This window comes from Ananas comosus, linkage group 19 (genome assembly GCF_001540865.1).
Source record: "Ananas comosus cultivar F153 linkage group 19, ASM154086v1, whole genome shotgun sequence".
Lineage (NCBI taxonomy): Eukaryota > Viridiplantae > Streptophyta > Magnoliopsida > Poales > Bromeliaceae > Ananas > Ananas comosus.
This window is the reverse complement of record NC_033639.1, coordinates 4,816,270-4,833,829: the sequence shown is the minus strand read 5'-3', so window position 1 is coordinate 4,833,829 and position 17,560 is coordinate 4,816,270.

Sequence of the window (17,560 nt, the reverse complement as noted above, 5' to 3'; positions counted from 1 at the left end):
TTTTTTATACAATTTTTTGACTTTTTTTTTTACTATTATTTATTTTATTTATATATTTATTTCTGCAGAATCGTTCCGCTGCAACGCGCGGGTCCTTCACTAGTGAGACATGAGATTAAGAGTCCATATATAATAAATACATGCATGGTGCTCAACATGCACATGAGAGGCACTAGCTAGGTGTAGGAAATAATTGTTGGCTTAATTGCCCCTTGGGCACCCCAACCTTATACTTTTCACAATCAAGTGTAGGCAATAATAATACAGTTTATTATTATATATTTCAATTTTTTTCTTCAATAGTAAATAAAGATACGGAGCAAAATGTAATGCAGTCAAGAGTTAGGAGTGCTAAATGAAGGACTTAAAAGTTGGAGGACTAAAGTGAAAGTTGGCTAGTAAGTTTAGTGACTGAGTGGTGCAATTATTAATTTACCCAAGAATCCATCTCAACTGAGGCTAGGCAAAGGTAGACGTATTCGTTGAAGCTTAACCCAAATTCAGTCACTGTGAATCGTGAATCTGAGTAGATTAAATGAAATCTATTACTAACATCATCATCCCTTGAAATTTGTTTTCTACGAATATATAATTTAGGCAGTTTAATTTTCTCGCATTTATTGATCTCTATGAACTTGTGCAAATTAATTAATAAACCGTCTATGTCAGTATTTTCGTGTAAACTCTTGAAAAGTCTTGTTTATTTGCAGGAGCATTCCATAGTAGGGACATCTACGAGAAAGAGTTTGCGTTGCAACATACCCTAACAAGAGCATCGGCTTATATTAGTAAGATTTTCAAAAATAAAACACATAAAATTATCGATTTTGCAGATATATTTGCAAAATTTTACATATTTTTAAGATTATGCGCGCAAAAGAGATCCATATATTTATATATTTTATGCACATGATGGGCAGGGTTTGCAGCTGCTGAAGGCATCTCTTCAGTCTAAGACTGTTTTCACCGACGTTTTCCTCACGAAGAGGGCTGCACGAGTGAAGGGATCAATCTGATATAGAATGGCTTTGTTGAATGTTAGGTTCTTTTTTGGTGGTTAATAATGCAGGATTTTGCTCAAGCTTCTTTTGTGTCAATGGACATACTCGTGATATATATATGTGTGTGTGTGTGTGTGTGTGTGTTTCTGGAAAAGGGAACAGAGAAGTAGGTAAACATCTGATAAGATGTTACTGTGGGAAAAAAAAAAAAAAAAATTACAGTGCAGCAAAATACCCCAACCCTAAAAAAGGCCTTCTCTTATTTTAGGGGATTGTGGAGCCCACATACAATTTTTTTAAGGATTAGTTGCACATTGATCCCCAACCTTTCTACTATTTTTTATTTTGGCCTCCCCTTTCATCATCAGTAACGATAATGAAGACACTGCCGCCAAGAATATCAAAAATAGTATTTTCACTCCAATTAATTTTTTAATATTTTTTATTTGAAAATTGTACCTTGATGAAAATTAAAAAAAAATATTATTCATCTTTTTTAATACTGCAATGAGCTTTTGTTTTATTTTAAACTGATTTATTCGTTTTACTTATTAGGTTTAAATACTTTTAGAAAGAAATAAACTTTAATTTTATTCTTTAATTCATTCTTTAATTTTTAATTATTCAATACTGATATAAATAATATTTAGAAATATTAATGCATATAATTAATGATAGCTACAGATGACAAGTGAGTTTGTATTATTCAACACTTATATATTATAGATTATCTTTTTAATATAAGTTATAATATTAAACTTCATATTAATTTACATGCCATAGTGACTAACTATAATAATGTCTAACCGCGGCATCGCGCGGGATTCTTAACTAGTGTATATAAAAAAATAAAAATAAAAAAAGACACGTGGGAATTATTTTAGAATGTCCTGTAGAGGGTTTGCAAAAATCAGTTCGGTTCAGCAAATCTGCAAAAACCGGCTCAACCGAACCGGTCGGAGGAAGCAAGTCGTTCCCACGTTCTTCTCTGTCGTGCATAAAACCCTAAAACCCCTCGTACTCTCCTATTCCTCTCTCTCATCCGCTTTGATTTTTTTCCCCAATTTTCTTCACAATTTTCAATCTATTTATATACCTCTCAATGACGAAGAAGAAGAAGGTGATCCTCCCCCAATCTCCCTACCGAAATTGTCGACAATGAGATCGAGGTATCTGACGAGGATTTCGATTTCGTGAGGAATAATCTCAAATACGCCGAATTCCTCACCAAGATCGACAAAAAATAAATCGATAAGTTCGTAATCTATTGATTTCTTACGGTTTTCTTCTGACATAAAAGTTTCCTCGCAGTTGTTGGTATATATTTTTTGGTGTATTTTTTGGATTTTTATGCTTTTTTTTTTGTGGATTGTGGATTTGAAGGCATGTAATGCGAGTTGCGGATCACGAAGATGATAAATTGGAAGTGCTTTACAAGAAGCGGAATCAAAAATCTGCCCTCTTGAAGGCTCAGGAAGAAGAGCTCCAAGTGGACCCTGCTGACGCTCTTCCCATTAAGACTTTAGATGGGAAGCTGCAATATAGAATTGGTAATTATCACATTATCTAAGTTATTTAGTGCAGTTTCTCCATAATTTTTTGTTTTTTATTAATATTCGAGTGGTTTTGATGCACTAAGTGAGAAGAACCTTAATAATCGGAGCTTGCACAAACTCAAATTGTTTCGAGTTGGGAAAATTATATTACTAAACCATGTCTCTGTAGTAATAAAGAGTTTGTCTTGGGGTGTGATTTTCTCGGAATTGAGTAGAGCCGTTCAAAAACGTAGCTTTTTCATCAAAATCCTCTCTACAGTTTCTAGCTACAGCAAAAGCAGTAGTACGAAAGAAGAGAGAGGGTGAGTTAAATGGAATGGTGGGCCCCACATTCCATGAGACGTGAGATGCAGGCAAAACAGGATATAAGAACATTCAATTTGTTTTATTTTCTCTTCTTTTTTACCCAGCATTTACAACTACAATTCAACCAATTTTTTGTTATGTACTTCTATTATATTTGATCTATCAAAATCATCTAATACCATATGAATTCGACATACATAATAGAAATACACATAAAATTGAATCTTAATCGAAAAAAACCCTATCTTCCTCAAAAAGATCATTAAAAAAGAAGGAAAAAGAAAAAAAGAAAAAAAGAAAGGATAGAAAAAGAAATAGAATTAATTAGAAAAAATGATGTTGATCACATACCAAAGAGTTGCCTCCGAAGATTCTTCCCCATGGTCTCGTTGTTGCAGATGAAGACGTAACCCCCCACCGCCCATTCCTCAGCAGAACTTCCTAAGGGGACTGCGTCTTAAACCTCTTATCTGTCGCTCCATTATTCCAGTTATTGCTACTATTGCTGCTGCTGTTATTTTTTTGGTTATTGTTCTTCTTCATCCCACTCCCTCTGATTCCGTCGTTATTCCATCCTTGTCGCCGCCTTCCCCGCATCCATCACCTCCCTGTCCAACCACCACCACCGGCGCCCCGTGCCACAGCCACCGCGGGCATCGCTCACGTTCACTTACATACTCACCCACAGATTCAGCCACGGCACCCATAGAGGAGGTGCTAGTGGCGGCAGAAGATGAGGAGGAAGGGCAGCGGCGGAAGGAGCGAGGAGGAGGGGGCGGGAAGGAGGGAGTAGATGGAGAAGAAGGGGTTGTTGGCGAGAGAGAGGGAGATGGGAGAGCATTGGAGAACTCTGAGAAGTGGAATGAGAAGATGTACGTTAGGAAGAAGAGGGATGGGGGAAGTACGGCGCCTGAGAGAAGGCATGGAGAGAAGGCATGGAGAGAACGTAAGTTGGCCCCACCTAGCAGAAAATGCCAAGAGAAAGTGTTGTTCGGGATGAGGGAGAAGGGGCTGTTAGGGCGTTGGAGATAAAGAAGTGGTTAGGGAGAGGGTAAGGGAAGTACAAAGAAGAAAAATAAAGGGGAGAGGGTGTAGGTATATGAGAAGGGGAATGGGACGAACGACATAAGAGGGCCCACAGAGCAGAAAACGCGAGACCAACAAGTAAGGAGAAGGTATGGGCATAGAAAATTAAAAAATCATAAAATCATGAATAAAAAATTAAAAAAAGGTTTAAAAAAAAAAAAGAAGAGTCCAATTAAGTACATACACTCGATGTTGTAGCCATCGCCACTCGACGGACCACCGCTTCCTCTCACCGTCTGCCAAGGCGGCAGCAAAAGGGTTCTCCTAGAGGACGTCGATAGTGGCAAGGTGGCGATTCTTGCTCGAACTGGCAAGTGAAGTGGAGATATGGGCATAGAGAATTAAATCATAAATAAGATAAAAATTTTAAAGAAAAAAGGGGTAAAAAAAGAAGAGCCTAATTTATTACGTACACTTGACGGCGGCGCCGCCAGTGACACTGCCACCACCTGACGCTCTACCGCTTCTCGTCGCCATCGACCGCAACGGCGTTGAAGAGGTGCTCCCGGAGGAGGTCAACAGTGGCGAGACGGCGGAGGCGACGACAATCGACAAAGAGGGCAAAAAAGGAGAGGGCTGGGAGGAGGAGAAGGAGGAGGATGAGAATAGATGAGTTGTGGAGGAGGTGAGTTAGAGTCAAGGACGCATGTGAAAAGGAAAAATGCCCGAACGGGCAATATAGGGAGGAGAATAGGGGAAGGGAGAAGTAGGTGAACATCTGATAAGATGTTACGGTGAGGAAAAGAAAATCTACAGTGCCGCAAATACTCAAACCCTAAAAGTGGCATCCCCTTATTTTAGTGGATTGTGGAGCCCACATACAATTTTTTTAAGAATTAATTGCACATTGGTCCCGAACCTTTCTATTATTTTTTTATTTTGGCCTCCCCTTTCATCATCAGGGACGACAATGAAGATATTACAGCCAAGAAAATCAAATATAGTACTTTCACTCTAATTAATTTTTTACTATTTTTTATTTGTAAATTATACCTTGATGAAAATAATAAAAAAATATTATTCATCTTTTTTAATAATGTAATGAGCTTTTATTTTATTTTAAACTAATTTATTCGTTTTACTTATTAGGTTTAAATGTTTTTAGAAAAAAAATATACTTTAATTTTATTCTTTAATTCATTCTTTAATTTTTAATTACTCAATATTGAGAAAAATAATATTTAAAAATATTAATGCATATAATTAATGATAGCTGCAGATGATAAGTGAGTTTGTATTTTTCAAAAATTATATATTATAGATCATCTTTTTAGTATAAACTATAATATTAAACTTCGTATTAATTTACATGTCGTAGTGACTAACTATAATAATGTCTACCCGCCGCATCGCACGATTTCTTAACTAGTGTATATATAAAAAAAGACACATAGGAATTATTTCAGAATGTCCTATAGAGGGCTTGCAAAACCTGTTCGGTTCAGCAAATCTGCGAAAATCGACTCACCCAAACCGGTCGCACGTAGCGAGCCATTCCCGTGTTCTTCTCTGTCGCGCATAAAACCCTAAAACTCGTTGTACTCTCCTATGCCTCTCTGTCATCCCCTTCGAATTTTTTTTCATAATTTTCTTCGCAATTGTCTATCTATTTACCGCTTAATGACGAAGAAGAAAACGGTGATCCTCCCCCCAATCTCCCTTCCGAAATTGCCGACAATGAGATCGAGGTATCCGATGAGGACTTCAATTTCGTGAGGAATAATCTCAAATACGCTGGATTCCTCACCAAGCTCAACAAAAAATCGATCGATAGTTTTGTAATCTAGTGATTTCTTAGGATTTCCTTCTGATAGAAAAGTTTTCTCGCAGTTGTTAGTATAAAAATTCATTTTTTGGTGTATTGTTTAGGTTTTTATACTCTTTTTTTGTGGATTGTGGATTTGAACGCACATAATGCGAGTTGCGGATCACGTAGATGATGAATTGGAAGCGCTTTACAAGAAGCGGAATCAAAAAGCTGCTCTCTTGAAGGCTCAGGAAGAAGAGCTCCAAGTGAACCCTGCTGATGCTCTTCCTATTAAGACTTTAGATGGAAAGCTGGAATATAGAATTGGTAATTATCACATTATCTAAGGCATTTAGTGCAGTTTCTCCCTAATTTTTTGTTTCTTATTAATATTTGGGTGGTTTTGATGCACTAAGTGAGAAGAACCTTAATAATCAGAGCTTGCACAAACTAAAATCTTTTCGAGTTGGGAAAATTATATTACTAAACCTTGTCTCTGTAGTAATAAAGAGTTTGTTTTGGGGTGTGGTTTTTCTAGAATTGAGTAGAGCCATTTAAAAAAGTAGGTTTTTCATCAAAATCCTCTCCACAGCTTCCAGCTACAGCAAAAGCAGTAGTACAAAAGAAGAATTTCTATTTTTGCGTACTAAAAGCACACTTGTGCTTCCCACTAGAGCAAAAGCTTTGAGCTTGTTGCATGCCATATGCCTAAAAGCTGCTTCTAGACGCAATCACCCAACTCCTCCATTCATGTTGTAGAGAGAGAAAAAGAGAGAGAGAGAGAGAGAGAGAGAGAGAGAGAGAGAGAGAGAGAATGGTTTGGAAAAAGAAGGTTGACAGGGAGAGGAAGAGGGTTTGCGGATACGACGAGTTGGCGACAGATCAGAGAGATGGGACGGTGGATGGAAGAGGGAAAGGGAGTAGGTGAGAGGGGTATGGGCAAGGGAAGAGGAAGTGGGTGAGAGAGGATGAGAAGGGTCGAGAAAAGGGGAGAGAGATGGTGAGTGAAATGGAATGGTGGGCCCTACATTCCGTGAGATACAGGCTGAACAGGATTTAAGAACATTCAATTTGCTTTCTTTTCTCTTCTTTTTTACCCGGCATTTACAACTACAATTCAACCGATTTTTCATTATGTACTTCTATTATATTTGATCTGTCAAAACCATCTAAAACCATCTGAATTCAACATACACATTAGAAATACACATAAAATTGAATCTTAATCGAAAAAAAATTCTATCTTCCTCAAAGAGATATTAAAAAAGAAGAAAAAAGAGAAAAGGAAAAAAAGAAAGGATAGAAAAAGAAATTGAATTAATTAGAGAGAGTGATGTTGATCACATACTAAAGAGTTGCCTTCGAAGATTCTGCTCCATGGCCTTGTTGTAGCAGATGAACACATAACCCCCCACCGCCCATTCCTCGGCAGAGCTTCCGAGGGGGACCACATCTTAAACCTCTTATCCATCGTTCCATTATTCCCGTTATCGCTATTGTTGTTGCTGCTGTTATTTTTTTCATTATTGTTCTTCTTCATCCCACTCCTTCCGATTCCATCGTTATTCCATCCTCGTTGCAGCCTTCCCCGCATCCATCGCCTCCTTGTCCAACCACCACCACCGGCGCCCCATGCCGCCGTCACCGCGAGCATCGCTCACGTCCGCTCACCTACTCATCCACAGATTCAGCCATAGCTATCACAAAGCTGGTGCAAGTGGCGGCAGAAGATGAGGAGAGAAAGGCAGTGGCGAAAGGGGCGAGGAGAAGGGGGTGCCAGGCGGCGGAAGGAGCGAGGAGGAGGGGGTGGGGAGCAGGGAGTATATGGAGAAGAAGGGATTGTTGGAGAGAGAGAGAGGGACATGTGAGAGCATAGGAGAACACTGAGAAGTGGAATAGGGAGATGTACGATACTGGAAAGAAGTGGGATGGGGGATGCACAGCACTTGAAATGAGACATAGGGGGAATGTGAGCAGGCCCCACCTAACAGAAAATACAAAGAGAAGAGGTTGTTCGGGAGGAGGAAGAATAGGCTGTTGGGGTGTTGGAGATGAAGAGGTTGTTGGGGAGAGGGCAAGGGAAAGTTCAGAGAAGAAAAATAAAGGGGATGGGGGTGTACGTTATATGAGAAAGGGAATGGGACAAACGACATAAGAAGGCCCATAGAGCAAAAAACACGGGACCAGCAAGAAAGGAGAAGGTATGAGCATTGAAAATTTAAAATCATAAAATCATAAATAAAAAATTAAAAAAAGGGTAAAAAACAGAGCCTAATTTAGTACATAGACTCAATGGTGTCGCCACCGCCACTCGACGCTCCACCGCTTCCTCTCAACATCGACCATGGCGGCAGCAAAGAGGTTCTCCCAGAGGATGTCGACAGTGGCGAGGCGGCGATTCTTGCTTGGACCGTCAAGCGAGGTGAAGGTATAGGCATAGAGAATTAAATCGTAAATCAGATAAAAATTAAAAAGAAAAAAAGGGGTAAAAAAAAGATGTGTCTAATTAAATACGTATACTAGACGGCAGCTCCGTTTGTGGCGTCGCCGCCACCTGACGCTCTGCCACTTCTCACCGCCATCGACCGCGATGACGTTGAAGAGGTGCTCCCGGAGGAGGTCGACGATGGTGAGGCGGCAGAGGCGACGGCAATCAACAAAGAGAGCAAGAAGGGAGGGGGCTGGGAGGATGAGGAGGAGAATGAGGATGGATGAGTTGTCGAGGAGGTGGGTTAGAATTAGGAAGGCATGTGAAAAGGAAAAATGCCCGTACGAGCAGTATGGGGAGAAGAATGGGGGGAGGGAGAAGTAGATGAACATTTAATAAAATGTTACGATGGGAAAAAAAATCTATAGTGCTGCAAAATACCCCGACCCTAAAAAGGCATCCCCCTATTTTAGGGGATTGTGGGACCCACATACAATTTTTTTAAGGATTAATTAGACATTGGTCCCCAATCTTTCTACTATTTTTTATTTTTGTCCTTAATCTTTTCTTTTTGCTATCAAATTTCCAAATCTCTTGATTTATCGCAATAAAATGGTACTATTAAAAAAGATTTTAGAATTAACGACATTATCCTGATATTATCTGTTTAGTTTTCTTTTGCATGTCAATTTTATATTTATCTTTATCTTTATCTTTATCTTTATCNATAGTAGCCACACTCTATATATATATATATATATATATATATATATATATATATATATATATATATATATATATATATATATATAGAGATAGATAGAGAGAGAGAGAGAGAGAGAGAGAGAGAGTAGGTCTTGTGTGCTATTAGGAGCACGGATGCCTCCGTGCTCCTAAGCTGTTTTCGATGATGGAGTTTCCGAATCGAAGATCGGCTCCATTGGACTTGATCTAGTATATTTGAAGTATCTAGAAAATAAATTGCAGTTTTTCAATTTCATTTACCTAGTGATCGATTCAAAATCAATAATTTTTAATGGTTAATGTATACCTTTTGCAAGTTTAATGGTGTAGAAATATTCAAATTAGATGAAATTTTAATAGAGAATTCTTTATACTATCTACAACAAGATCAATACCTCTGATCGACAATTTTAGTACTACATCACAACTTTTCGTGAGATTTTTATTTTCAACCATTGATTTTGAGTCCTTTCGATCACTAGGTAAATGATATCAAAAAATCACAAATTTTATTTTCTATATAGTTCAAATACACTAGATCAAGTCTAATGAAACCGATCGTCGATTCGAAAGCTACATCATCGAAAATGGCTTAGGAGCATGGACACCTCCATGCCCTTAATAGCACACAAGACTTACTGTGTGTGTGTGTGTGTGTGTGTGTGTGTGTGTGTGTGTGTGTGTAAACATGAATTCCCAACCCTAAATAAGGCCTCTCCTTATTTTGGAGGGTTGTGGGGCCCACATGTAATATTTTTAAGAAGTAATTGCACATTGGTCCCGAACCTTTCTACTATTTTTTATTTTGATCCCTAATCTTTTTTTTGCAATCACATTTCCAAATCTTTTGATTTCGTCACAATAAAATGACACTATTAAAAGAGGTTTTAAAATTAACGACATTATCATGCCATCATCTATTTAGCTTTCTTTTACAAGTCAATTTTAGTTCCTAAACTTTGCATATTTTTCACTTTAGTCTCCAAAAATAAAAATTCAAAATTTTGAATTTAAATTGAGAATTAATCTTAAAATTAAAATTTTTAACTAATTAGTAATTAGAATTTGAATTATAATTTGAATTCAAATTTTAAATTTTGATTCAAACTTAAATTTTTAAATTTTGATTTCAAACTTAAATTTTTTTATTTTGATTTGGATATTTAAATTTGCATTCAAAATTTGTAACCAATTCAGGTGAAACAAAATCATGGTCTCGATGGTTCGACAGTGCCAGAAGCGTTGGCACAGTCCGTTCTCAAGCTTCAAGACTTTGATTTTCTCTCTTTTTACAAAATTAAATCTCACTACAAATTTCACTCAAGTTTAGAGAGAGAATTGAGAGCTAAGAGTGTTAAGATCACTGAAGTTTTAAGCTCAAATGAACTATCAAGTTGCTGCAGAGAAGGGCCTCAATACCATCTATTTAAAGTCTCGGACAGCTTTTGTCCGTTGTACTTTCGGGCGCCCTAAACCTGTTTCCGGGCGCCCAGAAGTTGTGCACGCCAACTGCCTATCGGACCACGTGCGCCGCTTTTCTTGACTTTGTATGTTCGGGCCGTCAAAAGTTGTGGGCGGACAGAACACGAGGAACAGCTTTTCTGACACGCGCCGCTTCCTCTAGATTTGGGCCGTCAGAAATTGTGGGCGCCCAGATCTCGAGGGACAACTTTTCTGACATGCGCCGTTTTTTCTCTGGATTTGAGCCGTCAAACGTTGTGGGCGCCCAGAAACTCGTGCTGACTTTCTTGCCAGACAGCCCAGATTGCGTGCGCCGCTTTCTCTGACCAAGATCATTTTTGGGCTTCCATAAAATCTGGGCGTCCAGATGGCGCGCCGCCTGCTGTCAGAGCTTTTTGGGCTGATATGCAACCTGTCAAGTCAAATAGCCTTGGTTGCCCTAATTTGAAGTAATAGTGCCCAGAAGTTTCTGGATCATCCGAACAGCAAACAAGCAGGATCCAAAAAATCTCAAAAGATTCGGATTCACTTTAGGGCGCCCAGAACAGGGTCGAGAAATTGTAACTTTACAGAACACAGAACTTGAGCAGTTTTTTGAATATTTTAAAATTCTATGCACCTAATCACAAGTTAGAAATTTGTTTAAGTGATCTATAAGGTGATAAAAATGAATAGCTCAAAATTTCTCACTCTAAGCATAATATTAATCAAATTAAAAAAAAAAAGAGAGCGAGTTTGTCTATTTGACAAAGGAAGCAAGCATAGCTTCAAGTGGTAAAGCTTGGTGCTAGAATATTGCCCATCTTGAATCCTTTTTGAATATAGAGAGATCTAAAACACAAAACTCAAGATAAAGGATTAGTCCAATAATCGTAATTATTTGTTATCATCAAAATCTAATTGAAGATTAGGGCCACTAGGCCAACAATCTCCCCCTTTTCGATGATGACAAATAATGTGATATAATATCCAAATGAGTAGAAAGCAAAAAAGTAGAATACTCCCCCTAAATATATGCATATATTTAACAAGCATATAACACAATCATAGGCATAGCATATATCACAATAAAGGAAGTAAGCAACCATGTAGGCAAATATCAAAATGTAAACGAGGTTCACATAGCATAGCATAATAAAACATAAGCAGCATAATAAACCACAAGCATAACATAGTATATCACATAGCAAGTTCTCCCCCTTTGTCATCACAAAAAAAAAAAGCATAAAAGGAGACGAGCAAAAAGTGGTAGAAACATAAGCTAATCATCATCATCGTCGTCATCCTCTTCATCGTCCTCATGATCCGTAGGCGAAACTGGTGGAGGCATAGTGGAGGAGGATGGTCGATCAACGTGGGGTCCATACGCGGCATAAAAGGCACTAGAAGGTCCAAAGATAGAGTCCATGTATGCCTTGATGCCGGAAACATCTGTCTGTAGAGCATGCATATGTTCTTCCATCCTATCAAGTCGATTAAAAACCTAGTTTTGAAAATCCATAGGAGGAGGAGCATAAGGCGGAGGCACAGCAGGGGGTGGCTCAAAGGGTGGAGGAGATGCTCGTGGCGGCGGCTCAACTGGTGGAGAAGGTGCTCGAGGTGGCGGCTCATAAGGCATAGGATCATCCTCGGCGTCGTCAGTGTCATCACCATGCTCGCTGGGCGAATCAATCACATGTTTTCTTACCCAAATGCCATGACGATTTTTCTTGAAGCCAAGTGTGGAGAAAGTAGCTGTAGAAATGGCAGTGGGGTATTTCATCGGCCTCACATCGGAAAGATCAAATGACATGAACTCGAGGACGGCGGTGAGCAAAGAGCCATATAGAAGTGAGCGCGAGGGATGAGAAATTGCGACGGCCATGTGGCGAATGATGATATACCCCAAATTAACCCGGATTCCCGCAAATAGATGATAAAGAAGAAAAAGATCCATTTTTTGAACAGCGGTGTGGTGATTGTCTCGAGGAAGAACTACTTTAGTAAGTAAAAAGTGGGCGAGGCGGTGAGGAAAGGAAAGATGAGAGCAATCTTCTCGTGAAGTAGAATCTTCGCAAAGAAAATGATTGCGGAGTTGCGCCTCAGAAAATGCGGGAAAGTTCCAAGTGTTGGTTTGGTAGTAGCAAACCCCGTCATTTGGAATGTTTAAAACGGTGTGAAGAAGGATAGGAGTGATCGCAAAAACACGTCCCCGGTAGTGGGAAGTAATAGTAGTAAATTCGGAATTAAAAGTGGCATTTGGATAAAAAGTCCTAATTAGGTCCGGATAAAAAGGTCGCGAATTTTGAACAAAGAAATCCCATCCAACTTGTGTGAGCTTATCTAAAAGTTCATAACAATCAAAATTTAGATGATGAATGTTACGGCAAGGTTGAACGGGACGACCTAAAAGAAATTTATCTTGAGCTTCTCTAGATACAAAGTTAAAAGCATCAAAATCTTCATTTTGATAATCTCTATATGAAGGGCCTCTGGATTCATTTTTAGTTCTAGGCATTTTTTTTTTCTTATTTTTAAAAAAAACTAGGGTTTGCAAAAAAAAAGGGAACAAGATGCAAGATCTAGGATGAAATGATGTAGATCAAGGTAGATGACAAAGATTAAGTTGCACAAAGTACAAGAAATTTGTAAAAAAAATTTAAAAGAGGAAGAGCATGGACATTACTAACAGCAAAAAAAAATACCACAGATTGAAGAGGAAGGAGAGGAAATCTGAGCTTTGGAGGAGTTGTGGGCGGATCCGATGCGGGCTGGGCGCAGGAAGTGGACGACTGGACTGGGAGGAGGAAAAAGAAGAGAAGAAAAAGAAAAAAAAATGAAAGGAGGAAGCTGTCGGGCGGCTGGGACGAAGAGGGCCCGCTCGCGGGTTTCGGGCGCTCGTGCAAGTCGACGCGGTCGCCCAGATCCGCAACCCGGAACCCGCTAGGGCGGTCAAAGCTGCACGGTAGTCAAAGCGAGTTTTCGGGCGCCAGTGCAGGTCGGATCGGTCTCCCGGATCCAGAACTCGGTAACCCGGTAGGTCGGTCAGACGAGGCACTGCGGTCAATGCATGTTTCGGGCGTCCGGAAATTTTCAGGTGACCGAAAATTTTCGTCCGGAATTTTCACAAAGCAAAAGGTGTTTCCAAAAATAAAATGCAAGGCAAACATAACAGTCAATCAAAAAGAGAAAATCAAGCAGATAAATCAATCATTCCCAATTCTCTTCTAAGTTGAGTGAACCTATCCTCAATAAGTGGTTTAGTAAAAATGTCCGCTAATTGATTATGAGTGTCCACAAATTCTATAGTGACAACTTCTTTTTGAATATGATCTCTAATATTCTTGCCTTTTCATCCTTGTCAAGTTTAGTTGAAGCACTCATTGGAGTGTTTGTCTCTTTTGAGCTTTCCAAGCCAAATCTTTTGATTAGGTCTTTTGCATACTTGGCTTGATTAATGAATATTCCATCTTTCATTTATTTAACTTGGAGTCCAAGGAAGAATGAGAGCTCGCCCATCATGCTCATTTCAAACTCATTTTGCATTACCTTAGAGAATTCTTTACAAAGAGATTCATTAGTAGCACCAAATATGATATCATCCACATAAATTTGTACAATGAGAAAATCTTTATCCTTAATTTTGATAAATAATGTGGTGTCAACTTTTCCTCTTGAAAAATTATTTGAAGTAAGAAAAGTGCTAAGTCTTTCATACCAGGCTCTAGGAGCTTGTTTTAAACCGTAAAGTGCTTTTGAAAGCTTAAAAACGTGATCCGGAAAGTTATGTTTTTCAAAGCCAGGTGGTTGCTCAACAAAAACTTCTTCAGAAATGTATCCATTTAAGAAAGCACTTTTTACATCCATTTGAAATAATTTGAAATTCATATAAGAGGCAAATTCTAGAAGAATTCAAATAGCTTCAAGTCTAGCAACTGGTGCAAATGTTTCATCAAAATCAATTCCTTCAATTTGGTTGAAACCTTGGGCCACTAGTCTAGCATTGTTTCGAACCACAACACCGAATTCATCTCGCTTGTTTCGGAAGACCCATTTAGTGCCAATAACAATATGATCACTTGGCCTTTCCACAAGCGTCCAAACTTGGTTCCTCTCAAATTGGTTAAGTTCTTCTTACATCGCAATGAGCCAATTTTCATCATTGCTAGCTTCAACAAAATTTTTAGGTTCAATTTGAGATATGAAAGCCAAGTAGTCACAAAGTAATCTAAGAGAGGATCTTGTCTTGACATTTTGACTTGGATCTCCAATGATAGAGTTCTTGGGATGATAAGTAGCAAATTTTCACACTTTAGGTAAAGGAGTGGGTTCAATCTCTTTTGAAATGAACTCCCTACTTTCCTTAGATTGTTCAACTTCTTGAGGTGTGGGGTTTATATTTAGCTTCTCAAAGTCAAGAAGATCATCTTCACAAGAAATATCCTTTCCCTTATGTTCTTCAAAGAGAATATGCATACTTCCTCTATTATTAAAGTTCATCGATTATACACTCAATAAGCTTTACTAGTAGAGGAATAACCCAAGAATATTGCTTCATCGGATTTAGCATCGAATTTTCCCAACTTGTCTTTTGTGGTTAAAATGAAACATTTACAACCAAAGATTTTGAAGTAACCAATATTGGGAGATCTATTATGCCATAATTCGAAAGGAGTTTTTTCAATGATTGGTCGAATTAGAACACGGTTCATAATAAAGCAAGCCGTGTTTACGGCTTTGGCCCAAAAATATTTAGGCAACTCCCCCTCAATTAACATAGATCTAGCCATTTCTTGAAGAGATCTATTTTTGCGTTCAACAACCCCATTTTGTTGAGGTGTTCTAGGGGTAGCAAATTGGTGTTCTATTCTCAATTCATTGCAAAACTCTTCAAAGTTATGATTTTCGAATTCACCTCCATGATCACTTCTAATTTTGAAAATTATACAATTCTTTTCATTTTGAACACGATAGACAAAGTCCTTAAAGGATTTAAAAGTATCATACTTGTGTCTTAAAAATAAAGTCCAAGTAAATCTTGAGTAATCATCAACAATTACGAAAACATAGTTGCTTCCACCAAGACTAGAGACATCAATTGGTCCAAAGAGATTCATATGAATCAATTCTAAAGGCCTAGTTGTTGAGACAATATTTTTGGATTTAAAAGATGATTTTACTTGCTTAGCTTGAGCACAAGTATTACAAACCTCACCTTTGGCATAGTCTATTTTAGGTAAACCTTTTACAAGTTTTCTTTTGAAAAGTTTAGAAAGAGAATCCATATTAGCATGTGCTAACCTTCTATGCCAAAGCCAAGATTCGTTAGTTTGAACCGAAAAATATTTTTCACCTTCATGTGAGAGTTTGCCTAAATCAACGGTATAAACATTCTTGGATCTAAAACCCATAAAAGCTACCTCATTTGTAGAAGGATCAAGAATGCTACAATGAGATGCTTCAAACTTTACAAAATAGCCTTTATCACATAATTGACTAATACTTAGTAAATTATGTTTAAGGCCATCAACTAAAAGAACATTGGAAATGTTAACCTTTTCATCACCGATTGTGCCGATTCCAATGATCTTTCCTCTAGTGTTGTCTCCAAAGGTGACAAATCCTCCATCTTTCATTTCAATTGATTTAAACTTGGTTTGATCCCAAGTCATGTGTCTTGAGCATCCGCTATCTAAGTACCATTTGTCACTTGCACCTTTTGATTGGAGACACACCTACAAAAACAAATCAAGTTTTTAACTTTGGTACCCAAGTGAGATTGGGTCCTTTTGTGTTAGATAAACCTTTCACAACCCAAATTTGGTTAAGTTTAGGATTCTTCTTATATTTACAAGAGAAAATATGATGTCCTTTAATATTACAATAGGAACAATGCAAAGTTGGGTTTTGAGTTGTACTTTTAACAAAAACCTTTCTCTTAGCTTTTGTCAATTTAACATTGTTTGGATTAGGAACATAACCTATCCCAAACTTTTTGAAGTTTACAACTTGATTTCCAAGCATCATATTTAGATACTTGGTTCCTCCAACGAATTTCTCAAGAGTTCTCTTAGTTTCACCTAAGCTAACTTTGAGTTGTTGGTTTTCAACTTGAAGTTTTTCAAATTGTTTGTCATAATGAAGAATTGGCTTAAAATTTAGATCTTCAATTTTCTTCTTTAATGCTTCATTTTCACGAATGAGACTACAACATGTCTCATTAGCTTGTTTAAGCTCTTTCGTGAGTAAAGAGTCCTCATTTTCAAGTATTAAAGAAGGATTTGAAGTTGAAAATTTTAAGTTGTTAACCTCCATCTCTAATAAGGCATTTTGCTTTTTGAGAGATGTATACTTGGGACCCAAACTTTGTAGATTATCATATAAAGAAAAGAAAGCTTCTAAAAGTTCTTCATAACTTAAATTGTTTACCTCATCTTCAAGAGCCATAAGACATAGGATTGAGCTTTGCTCCTCGAGGCAAATTTGGGCAACTTCGTTTTCCGATTCATCATCGCTAGATTCGTCGGGGGCGTCCCAATTTAGTGCATTGAAGGCTTTCTTTTTCTTGTCTTTCTTAAAGGTTTTGTTTGGAAGAGTGCATTCATTTTTCAAATGTCCCGGTTTATTACAATTGTAGCAAATGATACCTTTCTTGAATCCTTCACCTTTGAACCCGTCTCGTTTAGGTCTCCTCAAGTTGCGCTTCTTGATTAGTCGATCGAGCCTTTTTGAAATCATAGCGATTTCTTCGCTCGAACCTTCTTCGCCATCTTCACTCTCGGAAGCAATGACTCCCTTAAGTGCAAGGCTTTTCTTTTTCTCAGGAGCCTCTTCGTTGTCATATTCTTTGAGGCGTTGTTCATGCGCCATGAGTGATCCAACAAGTTCATCAATTTTTACTTTGTCCAAGTCATGAGCTTCTTGGATAGCCGTAACCTTAGGTATCCAACTTCTTGGTAGTACACGAAGAAGTTTTCGTACCAAGTCCGATTGAGGAAAATCCTTACCTAAGGCTTTCAAGCTATTTATAATGTTAGTAAATCTTGTGAACATATTCGAAATGGATTCACTTTCCTCCATTTTGAATAGTTCATAATTTGACATAAGCATGCTTATTTTAGATTCCTTCACCCTAGAAGTACCTTCATGAGTAACTTCTAATTTATCCCAAATCTCTTTAGCCGTTGTACATGTAGAGATTCGGTGAAACTCTTCTCTACTAAGAGCGCAAAGGAATGAATTGATAGCTTTA